The sequence below is a fragment of the Marmota marmota genome, unplaced genomic scaffold, assembly GCF_001458135.2.
Source record: "Marmota marmota marmota unplaced genomic scaffold, marMar, whole genome shotgun sequence".
In the NCBI taxonomy this organism is placed as follows: Eukaryota; Metazoa; Chordata; class Mammalia; order Rodentia; family Sciuridae; genus Marmota; species Marmota marmota.
In genome coordinates this window covers 7,776,623-7,797,617 of record NW_026000016.1, presented here as the reverse complement: position 1 = coordinate 7,797,617, position 20,995 = coordinate 7,776,623, and the positions used below count along the sequence as shown (strand labels likewise).

At 38.1% G+C, this 20,995-nt stretch overlaps 1 long non-coding RNA gene across 1 annotated transcript in view; it reads left to right on the top strand.

The window, feature by feature from the left end:
* LOC107140414 overlaps positions 1–20,595 on the top strand; it is a 28,661-nt gene extending 8,066 nt beyond the window's left edge. Inside the window, exons 2-4 of the long non-coding RNA XR_001503270.2 lie at positions 836–971; positions 1,631–1,729; positions 20,315–20,595. This is a non-coding gene — a long non-coding RNA (uncharacterized LOC107140414). The remainder of the gene's footprint in view (positions 1–835; positions 972–1,630; positions 1,730–20,314) is intronic.
* Positions 20,596–20,995: the final 400 nt, after the last annotated feature.

Below are 20,995 nucleotides of genomic sequence, written 5' to 3'. Positions count from 1 at the left end.
TATAAAACCTAAAACTAAAATAACTTTCGTGAGGTCAAGAGAGTTGTGATACTGTGTGCTCTGCCACCTCCCTCCACAGTCCTAGTTCAGATATACGGGAAAAGGTAAAATTGATTTCAGTAGGGTCTGTGATGAAATGCAGTCCCCACACATTTACATGGAGAAAGCCCTAAGCTTTGGAGAGATGCAGGGAAGAAACATTAACATTTACATTTCATTACCTGGTCTAGACCAAGAGCCATCTTCCATAGAGAATGCTCAAAGCTCTGAGCTGAAGCTTACTTTGAATTCTTCTTTCCCAATAAATGAGCTTGAATTTCCACCTTTCCAAAGTCAACCCAGACAGCTACAGTTCAAAAGAAAATTTTTCCATTACCATAATGGATTGCAATAAAAAACATCAGCTCAGCCTCTTCCTCATCATCTCGGCATTTATGGCTCTAAGCTTCGTAACTCTCAGAGTGAAATGAATTCACCTTTTATTCAGAGTTTTTAATTTTCTGCACTTCTCATTTCACATGTTTGTGCTTATGCAAGCTCACAATCTCTCTGGTTCCCTCTCTCCTGGCTCTGATTTCCCCAATGCCTCAGGCCAGACCTTCTAAGACAAACTTTCCTAGCAGTCAATGCCATGGTGATTGCTCCCAGGACTGTTAAAAATAGACCCTGTTCTGCTGCTCTAACCCTTAAAGAATAAGAGATGAGATCATTTTCTGCTTGGAGAGTGGATCCAGACAGTGAGTGATTGGCATCAGTGCATTGACTGCAACAGGAACAGGTGTTAAAGTGACTTCTCCCATCCTATTAAATATCCTTTTCATACATTGATTCACAGACTTGTTTCCATTCTCATGACTGAATGGGCAACCCTGTAATTTGTCGGCTACATCCATTTTTTTCCACCTCCTGGCAACAGTTTCGCTTCAGTTTCTGCCAAGATTCCCTATTGTCTCCATAAGTTTCTGCCCAAGGTGAGTGATAGAAGGATGCTCTTATGAAATTAAACAGCAAAAAGCACCAGGCATGTAATTTAACAGGACTAGCAGGCAGTGACACCAATCTGTACTTTTACTTGAATTTTGGTAATGGGGATTTTTCCCAATGCTTTTCAAGTGCTTTCTGACAATAGCTTAAAGTTACTACAACTTAAAGTTTCAGAAATGACCCTAGGACAAAATCCAGGGTGGGTCTGGGAGATGCATCAGAAGAGATCCTAAAACGAGGGTACTGCATGCTAGAAATAAGCAAAGAATTAATTAATTTCCTTTCACATCTTTTTGCTATTGTGTTATATATTTAGAATAAAAGGTGTGGTGACCACAAAAGTCATTCACACCTGGGTAAGCTCTCTGCTTGCAAACATCCTGCTAGGAACATCAGGATAAGAAGACTCTTTAGCTTTAAGCCCCCACACTGGGCAAAAGAGGACAGCACTGAGATTGAAAAAACTGGTTATTTTAGAGAGACCTGGATCTGAATTTCAGGTTTAACAGTGAACATCTCTCTGAATTTGAACAAATTATTTAACTTATTGAGTTCTTATTTTTTTCATCAGCAGAGTGAGGAAATTGAATTAGATCATCTGCAAGGTCACAGCTAGTTCTCGTCTTCTGTGCTTGTCTTTTTCTAGTCCGTATGTCACATCATCTGGAAAATCAATTCTGCGGCGTTACTCTCCCCAACTATGACACTGGAAAATGGCAACAACCATGAAACGGATCCCTCCTTGGTTTGTCTTAATATTTTCAATTTTGAAATCCGTGTGAATATGTGTGTGCCTTTGTGTGGGATATGTGTTTGTGCAAGGTGTTAAATTTGATTAAAATAAACCTTAAAATCGGATGTAGGTGTAGCTCTGTGGCTGAGTGCTTGCCCAGCAAGTGGGACATCCTGCATTTGATCCCCAGGATGCATGCACATGTACACACACACACACACACACACAACCCCAAACCACTATACAAAGTATCAAAGTCAAGCTATTGTGTTTGGAAGAACAAACATCCAGGATCCATCTGAAAACAACATAGCACCTTTCTTTCTCTCCTTTTTTTCCCCTCTGCCCCTCCCCTTCTCATATCTCACTTTCAGAATCTATTCTTGTATTTTGTTTTCAGACCCCTCCAGACTAGGGCACCTGGGTCTTCTCAGGGAAGGTTAGGGAGAGGGGCAAGTTTGCCTGGCTGGAAGCAATGCTCACCTGAAGCAGGGGCAGCTAGTGATGACACTCAAATGGACAAAGCAGTTTTAAGTTTGAGGCCGCCAGACTTAGAAGTTATTCTGAGGAAGATTCTTCAGTGCTGCCTCCTCCTTCCAGGTTTTGGAAGCATTTTGGTGTTTGCAGTATAAATTTCAACATGTAAAATTGTTTTATTTCTAAACAATACTTTTGCAAATTTTAGTCTTTTTCTTTTTAAATACTAGAGATTGAACCCAGGGACTCATGCCTTCAGTCCTTTTTATTTTATTTTATTTTGAGACAAGGTCTCACTATGTTGCCCAGACTGGCCTCAATCCTCCTGCCTCAGCCTCCTGAGTAGCTAGGATTACAGGCCCGTGCAATCACATCCAATAACTGGTTTGTACTTAGATTGCTAGAAATTCCTTATATTCAAATTTCAAGTAATAGACATTGTTTTTATTTAGTTCTATTTTATAACAAAGTGACAACAGAAAAACCATTTTTAGAATAGGAATCTAAAAAATTTCATGATACAGGTTCAATCTAATGTTCTGTATTACCTTGATTTATACTACTGGCCCACAGTGGTTAGTCTACTAGGTCTTCTAACTGATTTTTTTTTTTTTTTTGTGTGTGTGTGTCTAGCAGAGTGCTAGGTGTCGTGGTGCATGAAGGGATATGAGGTAGAGATCCAGCTTGCAGCTAAACTGAGCTTGCACTGGAAATGAGGTGTGGCTGGGAATGAAGGTGTCTACTGGCTGGAGGTCCTGAGGACTCCAGGAAGCAAACACAGTCCAAACAAAGATGCAACCTGATCTGCAGAGCTGACCCAGAGATACATCCTCACTTACAAGTCAGATGAGGAGATTTTGAATCTGTCATTCTTGATTTTTTTTTTTTTTGGTTGCCATCCAATGAAGTCATATCCTGCAAAAAATGTTTTCCTAAGAGAACACATAAAATATTGAGGGCACAAGGAACAGAACTCAGGGGCCTAATCCAGTGAGAATGACCGGTAGGAATGACAAGCATCAGGGTAAGAAGCAAGTGTGCTCAGCAGATGTGATGGAGGTGACAGGGCTGGCTGGCCTTATTGGTAGCTGTGCTTGAGGAAATGCTTAGTGGAGGCAGCCTGGGGACATGTAGTGGAGGCCATCTTTGCCAGGGATTATGGTGTTAGCAGTGGCTGAGTACTACAAAAAATATTAATGTATGCTGGAGACACAACCTGAAGACCCCCAGAAATATTTAGGGCTGGGGTTACTGAATGTAAGGTGCAGGTGAAGACAAGAAGCATCCAAAAGATATGATTTTAGTTTGTTCTCCTGGAGTTTGTAATTTAGTTGGAAAAGCAAGACCTTCATTCATACCCGAAAAGCTAGGACTGATAAAATAGAGAATGTGAGGGCTGGGGTTGTGGCTTGGTGGTAGAGTGCTCGCCTAGCATGTGCGAGGACTTGGGTTTGATCCTCAGGACCACATAAAAATAAATAAATAAAATAAAAGCATTGTGGCCAACTGCAACTAAAAAATTAATATTAAAAAAATACAGGATGTGAGTAAGTGCTAGACTGTTCTTGAGATTATATTCAGTCCAATCACACCTTCTTTGAGAAGGTGGTAGAATTTGCTATGACCTTAAAGTGAGTGGGATTTGGGTGGGTAGTAATCCTTCCAATAGTGGTAAGAACTGAAGGCCAGCAATAAAACTTTTTTTTTACAAGCACATGAGTTTTTGCTGTATGCCATAGACTATCTTAGGAATTTTCTGTCATGTGTGGATAATCCTCAGAACAACTTGTAAGAAGCTTTTATTTTTACCATTGGACAGAGGTGGAAGTTGGAGATTCAGATTAGGGGATCTGCCTGAGCTCATATAGTGAGTGAAGGGGGAGCTGACTGAAGGGTAGATGGCAGATAGTTCTCCTTCTTGACAAGAGCAAGAAAAATGAAAAACAGGGATAAGGATATGACACAACATGTAGAAAACCTTCAAAGCCATGCCAAGAGGTTTGTATGCAGTTTTGTAGGTGAGGGGAAGTGACTAAAGATGTTTTCAGAAGACTAGTATTTATTGTGGTTGGGCTAATTCATCAGGAAGTAAGACAGGAAGAACACGAAAATAAAGGCAATCTAGCCAGAGGGTAAAATGAGTAATCCAGGCCTATGGAATAAAGAGGAATGACTTGAACATTTGAAAGAAAGAAAGAATGGGTCTCAGTGATGTGGCTTTCTATGTGGGGGACCAGATTCTGGCAAAGGTGGGCTGAGCTCTAATCCAAGCCATCACCAGCAGCTAGAGATTCCCAAGTCCACCAAACTGGAAATGAAAGTCAAGCTCAAAAATGGCAAGCGGACACTGGGCAGGATCAGATGGGCTGGTGCTAAAGCTCTCTGTGTGATCCCAGAGTCTTCTTTAAGTCCAGTCAGGGTGTCAGAAGAACAGGACACTCTTGTAAACTGGAACCAGAGCCCTAAGATGTCTAGGGATGACAGAACAGAAACTAGGTCAGGGATTTCATTTGTCCCTGCTCTAGACAAGGAGACCAAGGGAAGCAATCAGCAGCTAAACCACTTAGAATTGTAGTTTTAACTATAATTTAGTGGAGTCTCAGTCTTTAAATGTGGTTAGGTCTCATTTCACGTATGTGGCACCCCTGAATTGTAACAGTAAATGAACTACAGTATCCCAATTCTCATCATCCTGGAGAGTGCACGTGTTTAAAATTGTCTAATGTTAAAATGCGTCATTAATTTATTTTCCAGTGTCTAGGTTGGAATATAACTATGTGATATATATCAAATGAATTTCATGGCTACAGTCCAAATGTAACAAATGAATCATTTAAGACTATCCGCATATTGGTGATGCCAAAATTTTCATTTTCTTCCATTTTATAAATGCATCATATCTCGGCTCAAAATCAATCTATTAACCTTGAAAACATTTGGAGCTGGAATGAAGGTTCACAGTGAACTTTGTGACCTTCCACGTGATATTAGTCATATTTAGCAATTATTATTGGCTTTGAGTAATGAGGAACCATTTGAGACAGGAACAGCCACGCGGCACTTACCAATCAAGCAAACTTCAGAGACCACAGGGAAAATGAAGAGCATGCAAAATCAGGATTTTTAAACCTTGAGCCAGTCTGCCACAAAGCTCTTGTCTTTTTAAAATAGGTTCAAACATCTTGGCAGCTATGCTGATAAATTGCACATAAAATACTCTAGTAAAATCTTTGTGTTATGAGATAAGGAATTCTGTTTAGTGGATTTGAAGGGCAAATCTGTGTGTGCCCTCTAAACCTCCAGTGGGGTGAGCCTGATGGATTTCCCAGGTGCCAGACAGTTCACTGCCCCAAAATATGGGAGGAACGACGAGGGTAGAAGCTTAGCAACATTATATTTTAAATTAAAGTTCAAGTAAATGTCTCAACTAAAATTGCCTTAGGAATTACATACATAGATTATCCTCTGGGTGAATTTTATATTATATCAATTTTAACACAATATAAAACATAATGTAGATGCTTTTGGATTCATGACATGAAAGAATGGTTAATGGTTTGTCCATATGGGTTGTATGAAAATACTTCTCTTAAATTTTTCAGTCATGTTTTATGTATATTTTTCTTCTAAACCCACTAACAGTATGAAACTTGCTACCATAAGTGGAATATTTGTTCTCAATTATTTGTTGTGACCTTCCACATGATGATAGTCATCTTTAGCCAACCTTACTGTAAAAGAGCCTAATGTGATGGAATTTCAAAGTATTTCCAGTTATATTATTTTTTTTATTTTTAAAATATTTCATACATGCAAGATCTATTTCATCTGCTGTCTTTCCCCCCACCCTCTCTCTCTAATTTTATATTATCCACAGAAGAAACACTAGATCTATCTCTAATGTCAAATGAAAAATATCTTATATTTCCAGATTTAACTGAATGTTTTAAAAAGTTAATTTCCTAGACTTAGCTTAGGCTAACTTTTTAAGTACATTAACTTACATGTTCATTATTTTTAAACCCAGGGATGCTTTACCATTGAGCTACATCCCCATTTATTTTAATTTTATTTATTTTTTATCTTGAGATAGGGATTTACTAAATTGCTAAGGTTGGCCTCCTGCTTCAGTCTCTTTAGTTGTTAGGATTACAGGCCTGTACTACCATGCCCAGAAATTTTACATTAATTTAAAAATTATGGTTGAGGATGAAGCTCAGTGGTAGAGCACTTGCTTAGCATGCACAAGGTCCTGAAAAAGGGAAGTTAATTTAAAGATGATCAAACCACAATGGCAACTTGTGAAGTCTAGAAACTTAGGTCTAAAGATGAGCTATCTCTGTCAGAACAACGAAGGGATTACTTCAGTAATATATTCCATGATATATCCAGAGAAAGAAAGAAGTTAGTAATGGCCTTCTGTCCCTGGAAATTCTTCCAAGTAATCTAGAATCCCAAAACATCATTCCTTTGAGTTGGGAGAGATTCTTGGAACCAGAAAATTTTCAACCAATTGTTTGAGAGAATTTAACCAAGTTCTTCACTTTCTCAGGCCTTAGTTTCCCTATCACAAGGATCACCTTTTTCTGAGTAGTTGTGGCAAAAGGAGTGGGCAGGCCCATCTGATATACTTTCTATGTGTCCCACAGAACATTTAATAAACCATTAGGTTCACTGTAGGAGCTCAATCTCTCTCGAATTAAAAATCCCAATTCCAACGAGACTCATTACAAAATGTAAGGGGCCTCTACTTCTAGAAAGGAGACAAATAAAGATCTTTGAAGGTGATTACAAGAATGAGCAATGGATCTAATCTATTGAGGTCACAAGATACATTGATTTCTGTCTCAGAAAAGGATATGGAAACCACAGTAGCTATAAGAATTTTCAAGTAGCTTTGAATCGTAAAGGATTAATCCTGGGTATACTAGTGGAAGTCCTGGGATAACATGAATTTGATTTTTCACAGTTCTCAGAGAAAACAATAGAGGATTAAATTATAAATTTGTCTGAAGTTTAGTGTTTTACTGGAAATATGTTTATTTAAAAAATAACAATTTACTTTTAGTTCTTTGTAATCAGTAATAAGTTTAGTGACAAGAAATGTAGTGTGTGTTTTGTTTAACCTCTTTAGCTGTTTTGAAATGTTTTGGTTTAACTAGCAAGTACTTTATTAATAGTAGTTTATCTCATGGATCTTTTAATGACTTGGCCTAAGAACAAAATTAAACTTCCTGAATTTGATTTTTCTAAAGCATATCTTCCAAACGCAATTGCCCTTTATGTCAAATAAGCCCTCACTGGCTTATAAGTCTGAAGTGATTTTTTTCCCCTATCTCATTATGGTTGTTCCAAGACTCTTGACATTCTCTAAATCATCTTTCACCGAGTACAAGAGGTCCATGAGGAAGTCAAGATCGATGATAGACTTCATCTCTCTTGAATTTTAATGCAAATGTCTGTTCCCCTAATCAAACAAAGGTTAAAAAAGGAAATCAAATTAGCTTATTACAAAAGCCAGCATAACTGAACTGACAAGAAAAATGCTTTCTGCATAAAAAGTCTTTAATCAATATCTTCAATAAGAATGTCACTGCAAAGAGGAGTTCATATGTGGTCAGTTTTAATCTGCAAATCAATATGTTCTTTTAAATAAATATTTGACCACAGCAACTCAATAAGGCATTGCCCATAAGAATTTCTTTCTTTAAACCAAAATGAAACAAAATTACAGCATGAAAGTAATGTCTGGAGCTTAACCTAAACTTGTGAGAGAATTCAAGGTTAGGGCCATTTAACCCCTAAATCATTGGATATTAAATATTCTCTTTAGTACCTTGTCTCAGGCATCAGTCCTCTCTGTAATTTAGCTGTTCAAATGTAAAATCATGTTTGAATTCTGATTACTTACCAGAGGTAGATCTCAATGCAATTTCCTATTCTAGGTTTAGTTCAGTTATCTGAAATTACTTAATAAAATGATTTACATGCAATAGAGTCGAAACTTTGGCAGATTTTTAAACCAAGTCTACAAAAAAATGCAGTCATGTGGCAGATGAATTCTTATAAGTACCTTTTTATAGTGTTCTGTCAAATCCATATTCAATATCTATAATATCTGACTAGCACCTTTTACCTGCACTGTAGGCAGGTCGTTTGCATTGCTACCAATGTGACCTGAGATCTTCTACTTATTGGATGTGTGACCTTGGGTAAACCACTTAATTTTCCATACTAGAAAGTGTAAATATGAATGGTGTCCCCTTCAAAGGTATTTGAACATGTATGTAAAGTTGTTAACATAGTTCCTGACCCATTGCAAGTGATAATAGGTAACTTATTATTAATTATTTTTAATCAAATTGTGTTGGTTGAAATATAAAGAAATATAATTTGACACACAAATGCTAATTTCAGTCCAATACTAATGAAAAGAATGAACTAAAATATGTCTTGGAATAGCCTATAGACCACTGGAGAAGCTTAACCATAATCCATTCTGTTACCATCTCATTGATTTGCTTCCCCCCGCCCCCCGGCTTTTACCATAAATGAGATATTAAAAAATGCTTTTTAAAAATTCTCATTACCCCAAAACAATTTTAGAATATCACAATATCTTATTAAAGAAGTCCAAATAACCAAAATAAAGGCAATAACATTATTCCTGTTTCTGCATATAAAGTTATCTTAAACACTGAATGCATGACTTTTCTCCCTTGATTGCCCTTTATTTAATAGATAATTCCTTTTTATTCTTTCATAGGAATTTCTTTCTTAAAGAAGTTTTACCAGTTTCCTTAAAAAACCTTGAGTTGCTTTATCTTGTTAGACAAGATCAATGAAGATGTAAAATGTATTTCCTTAAAAAACTATATACCATTCTTATCTTTCTGAGATAATTTCAAAGTGTTTTTTGCATAAAGTAGGTAGTCAGTGAAACAAATAAGGAAAGTGCAAGGTAAATTTAGACATCAAAGTCTTCCTCTCTGCAACATTAAGAAGCCACTTGCTGCTGGGTTACTGCTCATTATTCTTAGGTGACCATATTAAGATTTCTAGAAGGGGGTTGGGTATGTAGCTAAGTGATAGGGTATTTATCTAGCATGCTTGAGCTCTGGGTTCAATTCCCAGTATTGAAAAAAAAATTTTTAAGATAGTATCTTTGGAAAAAGTACTTTGAGTGTTTGAACCACATTAGTCAATGTAAAACTAGTGCCCTTGAGCTCTTGAGTATTACAGACACTTCTCCAATGAATTATAAAATATTTTAATTAAAATATAATGTTTTTTAATGAGACTCTTCTGATCTACGAGGATACCTAATTTAGGGCCATACATACATTGGCATTATGACTTTTTAGATGAAGAAAAGTAATGATGATGACCAACACATGTGCAATAATTTCAAGTTTTTTGAAGTGCTCTATTCAATCATTTCTCCATCTAATAGCTGACTTAACTGTCATAGGCATCTTTTTGAGATAGGAATTTGGTAATAAATGGAGAGATACTAGATTTCAGAGGAAGTATCCATTAAACCATTGAAATAAACAATTACACCCCTGACCTATACCCCTATAACATGAGAGCAATGCACAAGTGTGGGGAAAACTGGTTTGAAATTGTTTGGGTTCATTCTGGTTCCATCTCTAGTCCAACCCCTAGCAACCATCCCTCCATAAGTAGTAACATCCCACATCAATGAGTTGCTGATTCTCCTTCTGAAGATAGCCTTCATTCTTCCTTGAATGCCTTTTCCTTGCTTTGCTCCAAAGGCATCTCTTTTAGTATCACTCCCACGGTCTCTCGAATATGTAGCAACTTTCCTAATAAGTCTCTGTGTATGCCTTTTTGACTGGCGCATGTTGAAATTTTTTTCCATCACATAAGTCAAGAACACCACTGGTCCTGAGTCGAGTTCTCCCTTCTCTCTGGAAACTACTTGGACCCTTCTTCAGAGACATCTCTTCTTCCATGACACCATGAGATAAATATTATTATTCACATTTTACAGAGGAGGAAAACAAGTCAATGAGAGATCAGCTTGTGTCATAAGATCTGATCCCTATAGTTTCAAAAAACTGTCAGAGTAAGATTTTAACCCATGTCCTTTAATTTTAAAGTTTAATTCCTTTCCGTTGTATAATATTGATGAAAATTTCTAATCTTTTCTTCTTTTGTATTTGAGAAAGTAGAGTATAACAGGGGCCAAAAAGAAAAGCTGATGCAATTGTGTTGTAGCATTTATAATTTTTCTTTTTTTTTAGAAAATTTAAATTTTTAAACATATATTAATTATGTATATTAATGAGGTTCAGTGTGATATTTCAACACATGCATAGAGCAAGCATTGATCAAATCGAGGTAATTAGCATTTTTTCTCCTTCTCTTTATCTTGTCCATCCTTCCTTTCTTCTTTCCTTCCTTCCTTCCTTCCTTTCTTTTTTCTGGTGTGCTGGGAATCAAATATGTTAGGCATGTGCTAGGCAAACACATATGCTAGGCAAACACTTCACCACCGAACTTCATTAGTAGACTTCATTATTTTTTTTAGTGTTGAAGCTATTGTAACTTTTCAGGTAATTATATCTTTAATTTTCATGTGTTTGATTTTGAGGTTATATCTGTGGTCCTATTGAGGCCTTCATAGTTACAAATATTTTATTTCTACTTTGAAACTATAGGAATCAGATCTGAAAACAAGAAATTTCAAGTTACTCAGGAGTAAACTTCCAGTGATAAAGTAAATTGTGAGTAATCATGATGTTCAGAGCCTCAGCATTTCCAGTTGTCTTGTAAATTTAAGATGATCCCAAGTAGTGAAGGGTGATCTATTGAGGTTGGCAGATAAGGTATCAAGTAATTAGATTTGTTCAAGGTCTTATCTAGTATTGAGCAACAATAGGCAGCTAAGTCCCTTATGGGATGAGTCCTGGAGTTCTGTTTGTTTTCTGACCACTAATTTGGATGTCAAGGTCATTACATTCAGCCTGGGTTCTTAAAAACATGTATGCCTTCCAGAAGGGCAACATTTTCTTTCTCACAGAGCACAACAAACTAATTATCACTGTTTTTGGTTGTCATTATGAGATGCCAGAGAAAGGGCATGTAACCTATTTATAGATTTGATATAAAAATGAAGTTGTTTTGATGTTAAGGATAAACTCACACAGTGCTTCAAATATTTTGGTGCAGGGCATAAAGCTGAGAGTGCAGATAGAAAATAAAAGAACTGACTTCCATCTGGCCTAGGGGCTTCCAAACCAAGTGACTTGTGAAATTAGTTGAAGGCTTCAATTAATCAATAAATAATAAATAATTGTTGATTTCCTTATATGTGCATAACATCATGTCCAAGACTATGGAAGTTCAACATGATAATGAGGGAAAAAAAACCCTCCTACACTCAAGGAATCTATAATCTAGTTGAGAACATTTCAAAGTATATTAGTGAGTCAATAATATGTGCCAAATCACTGGCATTCAAATCCTTGCTTTAGGAAATCAAGGGGGAGAAAGAGCAATCCCAGTTGGGGAGACTCCAGCAATTGTTTATGGATATCTGTGAGCTGAGTGGCATGTGAGTAAGAGATAGAAATAAAGGATTTTCCCAAGGAGGAATCTCCAGTAGAAGGGAAGTTAAATAAGTCTATTTTGAAAGACCAGAGAGAAGGTTCTTACACAGAATTAAAAATATGGAATATTAAGTTGAAACCCATTTGCAGAGGGCCTGAAATAATGGTTAGAAAATCTGTAGTTTATGACCAAGTGCCACCAGCAATTTCTGAGGGGCATCAGGCTGAAGGTGATTTATCAGAGTGACTAAGCTGGTGGTGCCTGGCATGAAAAGGCAGGAGAGTGGGTCTTGAGCCTGGAGGCAAAGACACCTACTAGGAGGCATGGAAGCAGTTCCAGACTATTTTTGCATCTTTCCATTAATGAAACAGGAGACTTAATAAGATTTCTTAGCACAAATTATGCTATGGTCCAATCTCTACTTCAAGGCTAGTGTGGAGAATTGGCCCAGATTGCTGACTCCTTCCTCTGAATCTAATTCTGGAAATGCCATGGGAAAGAAAGGAAATTGAATGAAGTAAGTGGCCATGGCTATCAGACCCTGCAAGTCAGAAAATGACCACACCCTCCAGAACCTTGGAAGAACAAATGGTAGTGTGGGAAGAACAGCAATTGGGTGAATGGTTATCTGGAGTAGGAGAGGACCATAGGCTAAGAGAGGCAGAGGGGCTGAGAAGAACCTCCTAGTTGCTCTCTCTTCTGTCAATCTTCTTCTTGTCAATTGCATGGCTACCATATAGCAAGAAAATCATCTGAAGTTACAAGGCTAGGTTATCCCAGGATGCTCAGGAACCCAGCTGGGATGGGAAGTCAATAGATGAGGACAGCAGGTTGGCAGGCCTTCCTGTTACTCCACACAGAAAAGAAGATGGCACACTTCACATCAGTGCTGTATAGAACAGGCCCTTGATTGACAAGGAGGTTCTTTGGGAAGGGGAATGGTTGCCTGGGGAGAAGAGGGAAGGCTGGAGACCAGATCACAATTCTAGGAGCTCTTGGACCTATTCCTTTTGAGATGAAACTAGATCCTAGGTTTTCATGCTCTCTAGGCAGATGTTACCAACTAATGTAATTGTTAGTTCCAAGAAGATAGAAGGTAAATACGTGAGGGAAGTTCCAGGTATCAGAACAGTGAAAGTATAATGAAAGGGAGGGAGGAAATGGGCAGAACTATACTAGAGGAAGCAGAATTAAAAGTCAAACCAATCAAGATTATAGGATAAGTACTATTAACATAATAGAGAAATGAGAGACTATTGCAAAAATTCCATAAGAACAAGCAGTCATAAAAAGATGCGAAATAATGATTTTGAAAACATAATTGTTGAGAGAAGGTGCTGAGTGAATGACTGAATATCACAGTTGATAAAGACAAAGAATAAGTAAGATGAAGAATTGGGCCAAGAAATTCTAAAAGCATCAGGAAGGGAAAGAAAGAAAAGTTGAGACACAAACAAAACTATAAAGAAGTATGAACAGAAATATCAACATCTATGTAAAAAGAGACACTAAAATAACAACAACCCCCCTCCCCCACAAATGTAAGAGATAAAATATGGAAGGAATTTTGACAAATATTTTCTAAAATTAAAATGTTGGAGTTGGGATTAGAACCAAGGAATTCTAGCTGCAGTATTGTGGATCTTAGGTACTCACTTTCTGTTTGATAATCAGCAGGCAAACTTTGAACTAGAAGAGAATTCAGCAAAGTTCTAGTAGATGTGTAGTGTTGTACTATTCCACCAATAACCAACTCTAGCACAAGGTATGAAATGAGATATTATTATATGACAGCAACACAAATTGTTTCAGAATTTTCTATATCAGGAAAAAAGAAAAACTAATAGCTACTTCTTAAAGAGTTGCCTTGCAAGGGATATACATCTTGAAAGAGGTTAGAAAATATTTGCAAAAATACTGTGAAAAATTCAGCTGGTGGTAATTATCTAAAGTTAAACATTCAGTTATTTCTAAATGTCTTTCTGAATTATGTTTCTGGTTTATTGATTCTATTGTCTCTTCATCTGAAAAAATGTGATACATGCAGAATTCTTTTTGGGTGTTTAAAGGATGGAAACTGGAACTAACAGGTACACACTGGACCCCTTGTGTAGGGTCGCTGAAGTCCCTGAAAGGCAACTTACCCTCCAAGGCAGTCATTGGTGAGGTCCTAGTGTATCAATTTATTGGGTGAAATATGTAGTGAATATATGTAGTTACATATTTTGCACTTGTAGTTGGTAGTACTTTCCATCACATTTTAAAATGGAAAGTACTACCAACTACAAGTGCAAAATATGTAACTACATATATTCCAAATTGTGTGCAGACTGACCTGAAACTTATAAAAATATGGTCACATTCAAATAAAATTGACTAGGGTTTTCTAAATATAGAACCGCTGGCAGGATGCTTAAATGAGAAATGATCACTCTTGCTTCTTCTTTCTGTTGTATTGTGGACAATCCTCCATGGAAATGCCTAGCACTTGGTTAGTGATTAATAAACGTATGTATATCTGTTGCCTCTTTTACCTTCTTAGCAGTCTTTGAAATGATTTCTTTCACATTTAAACTTAGAGATTTCTATAGTTTGGATATTAAATAACTCCCAAAGCCCCATGTATTAATGTCTGGTCCTCAGCCTGTGGGGTTATTGCGAGGTAGTGGAACATTGAAGAGCTGGAGCTTGGTGGGAGGAAGTTGGGTCCCTAGGGGTATGGCCTTAAAAGGGATTATGGGGACCCACCCTCTTTCTCTCTCTTTCACTTCCCAGTGGCCATGAATTGAGCAGCTTTTCTTGTCATGTGCTCCTACTATGATGTATTGCCTTGCCACACACCCCAAAGCAATAGGGCAACCAACCATGAACCAGACCCTCCAAAGCTGTGAGCCAAAATAATACTTTCCTCTTATTAAGTTGATTTATTTTGGACATTCATCACAATGATGGAAAGCTGACTAACACAGAGGGGTACACTTTTTAGAGTTGGAAGGAACCTCAGAGATCCTAGAGCAGTCTCTTCATTTTGCAGGTGAGAAAAGAGGCTCAGAAAAGATAAATCACTTATTTTTTTTTTTTACAAGGGAAGATGGTAGTTGAAATCAAACTTAGATCTTCATAATTTAAACCAACATTTCAGTAGTATTTTCTACAAAGTATACCTTTTGTATTCTCAGGGACATTTTTGGAAACGAATGTGGAAAGGGGAGTGCTGGTAGAAAGGAGATATTGGGCGGAAGGAAAATTACTGGCCAGTTCAGTGTATAATCAGTGTAGTTCAGTGAAAACAGTAGGTGCATATTTCACACAGCATATTGTGACAGGCCTTAGAATAATATCCCTGTCCTTGATGGGCTCCATTTTTCTGCTACCTCTTCCTGGTTTGGTGTTCTTTTATTTGACCATACTGATGGATGGTCCTAAATAATGTTATTCTTACCATTTATATTGTCCTCTTTCTTAGGTTCACCCAGCATTGGGGAAATTGCTCAGCAGTGTTACACACCCAGTGTCAAGTACAGCAAAGAAGCCCAGGCAAGGGGACTGACTGTCAGTGGTTTCTTGGTGATTCAGAGCACACTTTCCCCAAAGCCAATTTCTGGCTGGTGGGAGTCCTTACTTTTCCTCACGCTGGGGATTGTTTACCACTGCAAGGATCATGAACTCTCTCCATAAGTGATGAGAAAACTTAGTGGTATGGTTTGGATAAGTGTCCCCCAAAGGCTCATATGTTAAGGGTTTTGTCACTAGTCTACGGCATTATTGGAATGAGGTGGTACCCTTAAGAAGTGATGCTTTGTTGCAGGAAGTTAGATCACTGGGGGCATGCTCTTGTAGGGGATATATGAACCCTGATCCCTTCTCCTCTTTCTTTGCTTCCTGACCCCTTGAGATGAATAGGCCTCCCCCCCCCTTTTTTTTGGTACCAGGGATTGATCCCAGTGGCACTTATCCACTGAGTCAAGTCCAGCCATTTTTATGTTTTATTTTGAGGTAAGTTCTTGCTAAGTTGCTCAGGTTCTTACTAAGTTGCTGAAGCTGGCTTTGAACTCAAGATCCTCCTGCCTTAGCCTCCCCAGTTGCTGGGATTACAGGCATGTGCCAAAATGCCCAGTTAGTAGGCCTTCTTTGCCACATGCTCATGCCACAATGTACTCTACCAAAATAACTCCAAAGCAACACAGCCGAGTGACCATGGACTGAAACCTCTGAAAGGGTAAATCCCAATAAGTATTTTCCCTTTAAATTGATTATCTCAGGTATTTTGATACAGTGATGCAAGGAGCACATACTTAGCTATTGCCTAATGGTGCAGAGCTCCAATGCACCTTCCAAAGCAGTGGGAAGAAAATGAAGGTGTTTTTCTGTGAAACTACATAGATTCCTGTTCCAAGTGGACCTACCTTAAGGCAAGGAATCCCTGCCTGGTGCTTCAAATGGAACCAGAGACAGCCAGTGGTTCAGCCTTCCACTTTCTGAGTGTTGGGGAGGGGTTCAAGGCCACACAGGACCTTAGAAAGTCTCTAGACCCAGCTCTCTAGAAACAAGATTTAAGGGCAATTTGAGCATCTCTCTTTTATGGAGGGTTTCAAGGATCCCTGCTAAGGGTTAAGACTGAAGGCTCTGATACTCATCACCCTGGTCGTCCCTCCTTAATGCTGGGATGAGACCTTAGGACATGGTTTCTGGGAGTCCCGATTTCCATCCCTCAGGCTGGTCCCTCTACTCTTGTGCCCAAGCAAGCAAGAATCCTCTTTGCACCATGTTTTATGTAGTGTTATGCATAACAGCGAGGACATTTTTATGGCACTGGAAATAATATAAATGGTGGTTGTGCCACTTCATTCAGTGGAGAAAAATAAATATGTTTAGTTCTTTTTTTTTTCCCCAGCAAACTATCCCCATGATCTATCTTTCTGACTGCAGAACATCACACATTGTTAAGGAATTATAAATAGCATGTGAATCAATCTATGGAATTGCTTTCTTACACAAGCTCTTTAAATCCTAGTGATGATTTAATACACAGACATACCCAGTGCACCTGCCTCGATAAGAAGCAGTGATTTCCCTTGTTGAGTGGTGTGGGATTCCTTTTCTGTCTTCTGTCTTTTGTGCTTTTTCCTCGCTTCCCCTCCTTGTTACTGATCCTACCCTTCTTTCCAGTAACTCATGTTTATCCTGTGCATTAGACATGGCTCTAAGTGATTTTATCCTCTGCTTATTTTGCTGGGCTGGTGTCTGGAAATGTGATCAGGCCAAGGCGGAACAGCCTCATAGAATTGCATCTGAGCCGAGGTTGGGAGACCTTATGGACTTCCTCTGTGAATAAAACACAGAGTCAGTCTTGCTACTGAGGCATAATTCAGAATGGAATTTATGAAGAAATAATTTGTATGGCAGGGCTGGCTCCACACATTTTTTCCCCTTTCTTCTTCTTTTGTGTTCAAAGGCAGAATGTAGGGGGAGAATGTTTTAAGCAAGCACAAAAGCTACAGGTTGGCCCATGGGCTGGGCTGATGTGGGATGCCAGGCTTTGGTGATTGGGGACAGAGGGTTTCCATTCTGTTCAGGTTCTGCTCTTTAGAATTGTTAGTTTGGAAACTGGTTTAACTAGGTCAACTGAGATGAACATGGTCAGAGGAATGATTCGCTTGTAAGCAAAATATTTAGGCCCACATAGTCTGAGACGGTACAACGTTTGCATACACCTTGATGTACAAAGCTAATGTGATCTTGTGCCTTGACCGATCAAAATTTAACTAATTCACTAAATTTAACTAATTTAACTAATGTTCTGAGTTGTTTGTTAGATTTCCTTTATTACTCACCAGTGGCCTGAGCCTCCCCTTACCCAGGTGGAATCTTCACTCCAGCTGAGACTGATCCCTGGTGCTGCCTGACGTGTGCTCTTCAGTGAGTCCTTTGTCCTACAGCAGTGCCATCCCTCTGAGTCTGTGCCACTACCCTGTCGCTACTGGCCATCACTCTGGGCAGTGCTTCTTCACTCCCTCCACACATGCCTTCGAAGAAATCCTCTTCCATAAATTACCCATAGGACAGTGGATACTAGGCTACCATGAGGCACACGGAGAGAAGAGACATTTTGCCTCATCTTTGGTTCTTCCCTCAGAATTTCCCTCTGCTTTCAGTATCTAACAAGAGTGCCCACTCCCTCAGAGGTCCCCATTTCCATGTACATTCTGGGTCATTGTTCACGGCTGTGGATACTCCTGCCCAAGGAGGTCTGTGGCAAGCTCAAGTCCATACTTCCCATGGTCTCTGTACTTGTGTGAAGAGTTTTCTGATAAGAAACACAGGCCCTGCCTATCTTCTGCTAATTCTCCAACCTAGATTTTACAAAATTTCCAAAGCACAAGTAGCAGTGTACCCAAAGCTCAAGTCACACAGAGGTAAAAAATATTCCATATTCTTCCCTCAGAAAATCACCACCTCCCCTCCAAAAGGCTATTTTTTTTTTTTTAGTTAGCAAAGGCTTTTTTCTTAAATCTGACTTTTATTTATTATGAAAATAACAATGAGTTAGTATTGTTGATAAATAGTGGTACCTATTTATTTAATCAGAGAGAATCAGATATACCTAGAACAGTGATGTGTGGAAATATATTGTACCCTACAAATATATACAATTATTGTGTGTTGATTAAAAATAAAAAAAATAATTTTTTAACTAGCTTTGGCTCAATTAAGTCTAGCAATGTTCCAATTCTTCAAACAATTCTCAGCATGAAACATTGCATTCAGGTCAATGGTCACCTTAAAATACCAGAAATAATAATGGAGGTCTTTTTTTCAGATTCATACAATTAAAGAGTTTTCCCAAAACAAAGGTGAAAAAGTGAATGCAAATTTTCAGACTGCATACTAGATAGAAATGCTTTGCAGCTTAGAATGATTTCTTTTTCTGGACTCTAACCATCCAGTTCAAAAAACAAATAATATGCATTTTGATAAATCACCGGGTAATGTACTTATGAATGAGGAAAAAAATGTTCTGAGTTGTTTGTTAAGCATTTATTTTTACAACTTGAGTTACTTGGGAAATCTGAATTAAAATAAAAGAGAGCCAAGGTTAGTAAGTGGACATGACTTCAGAGGGAAACCTCAGTATTTACTGAACACCTGCTCATTCAGTTATGTGCTCGGCTGTTTACATATGATGGTTTATTCTGCCTTTCAACCAACATGTGGGTTGGCCATTATCATAACCACTTGACAAATGAGCATAAAACCCGAGATTTAGGAATATTAAGTGCATTGTGCAAGATATATAGCTAGTTTGCAAGTGTGGGGCTTGGATTCAATCAAGTCTATAAGATTTCAAGTCTCTTCTTCTTCCCATAATGACTTTTAGGCTTAGGAGGTATTTTCATCAACAGTGAATGCTTAGTGGAATCTCCTTTCCTAACTTGAACGTTTGCATACACCTTGATGTACAAAGCTAATGTGATCTTGTGCCTTGACCGATCAAAATTTAACTAATTCATTTGAGTCCACGTGGGAATTGCAGGCACAGAAACCAATGCCAGTGGGGGAGGTCATTTTAGCACTTGTAACAATCACTTTTGATATTGGCTGTTAATCCTACCCACTCACCTGTTCTCCTAAACTCAGGGTGGTAGACTTGAATCACTGGGTCATTAAGAGAATTTGTGCAATCAGAAGATTCACTACCATGGTTCCTTGCTATTTCCTATGTTCTCATCATCTTTTCATATCTCTGTGTAATTGACTAGATTTTTAAATGTAGGGGGGGTAAATTTTTAATCAGAAGAAAATACTCATAGATAAAAGTAGGTAATGGAAAAGATTTATGGCCCTTTCAGGAAACTTACAGGAAAATCCCCTAAAAAGTCTTAGTATTGACTTGTTAAATGTGAGCCTCATTACCTTTGTTTTATCTGGCATATTTATGGATATGTTTATTTATTAATGAATTTTCCCGAAACAAATGTAACAGATACATAAGGGCATTCTGATAATCATTCATCCATATGACTGTGTATATTTATTACTGGCCTTTAGAGACTGTCCAGAAACAGAAAGTTCCAGGAAGAAAACAAAAATGTATTCAATTCCTTAAAGTATATTGCATTCCAAGAATCATTTATTCAAAGGATGAAGAAATATATTTCAGAGTCTGCCTGTGATAAAAATAATCCTCCTATGCATCTTCCCAGAATTGTTCAGAACAATTTTCTATTCTTCAATTAGACAGATGAGACCATGGTACAAATAATTGGTGAGCTTTTCAAAAAGATTGCTATGGAAGCTGCTCTTGATAAATCTGATTGGTCAAGTGGGAATGCTGAAGAAGTGGATTCTATGATCTCCTTGCTTAGATCTTTGTACCCCCTACAGCTTCCACTGTTGGTAGACACTGGTGGGCATCACTGGAGTCTGTGACACGTGAAGAAGCAGGCAGCATCACCCAGCGAGGCTGAGTCATAGTATCAGAGACTACCATGTCAGGGAGGACTTGTAAGCCATTTTGTAATCACCTTCCTTGTTCTACAGATGTGGAAGCTGAAGCCCAGAAGGCCTGACTGACTCACAGACCTCATAGTCACCTGAGAATTGACAACCTGGAACTTTTGGATGAGATCATAGTAATTACCTAATCTGAAGTGCCATCTCCTTAAGCCTATATCTGAAAGAGCAGCCACTGCATACTGAACCTGCAAATCTAAGAGGACACCAGGGATCTAGAAGTTTGGGTTGGTAATACTATGTCGTCATGAATTCCAGGAAGTAAACTACATGTGTTTGAATAAAACATATAAACAATCAACAAGTAGTGCCCATCAATTATGAAAATGACAAGTTCTAAACTGTTTCTTATCTTACAATGGCAGGTTAAAGATATAAATGGGGTTCAGGAATCCAGGGTCCCTGGACACTCTTTAATTTATCAATAAGACCTCATGCCTCGTAAAGAGGGGGCCATGTTTATGGTTGCTGGGGTCTGACTGCAGACCTGCCTGCTCCAAGTTACCATCATTTTCTCTCATGTTTTAATTTTTTTTTTAAGAGCCTAACATGGGTACTCTTATTAGGTTTTGTCTTTTTGTGTATTTGTGTGGGTGCCCTGAACCCATACTTCTCTCCCTTCCTTTTTTTATTTCTGATAAGATAGTAGTTCAAGGCTATTTCAGTATCAGCCTTCTACATCCTCGAAAACTAAAAATGACTGAAGAA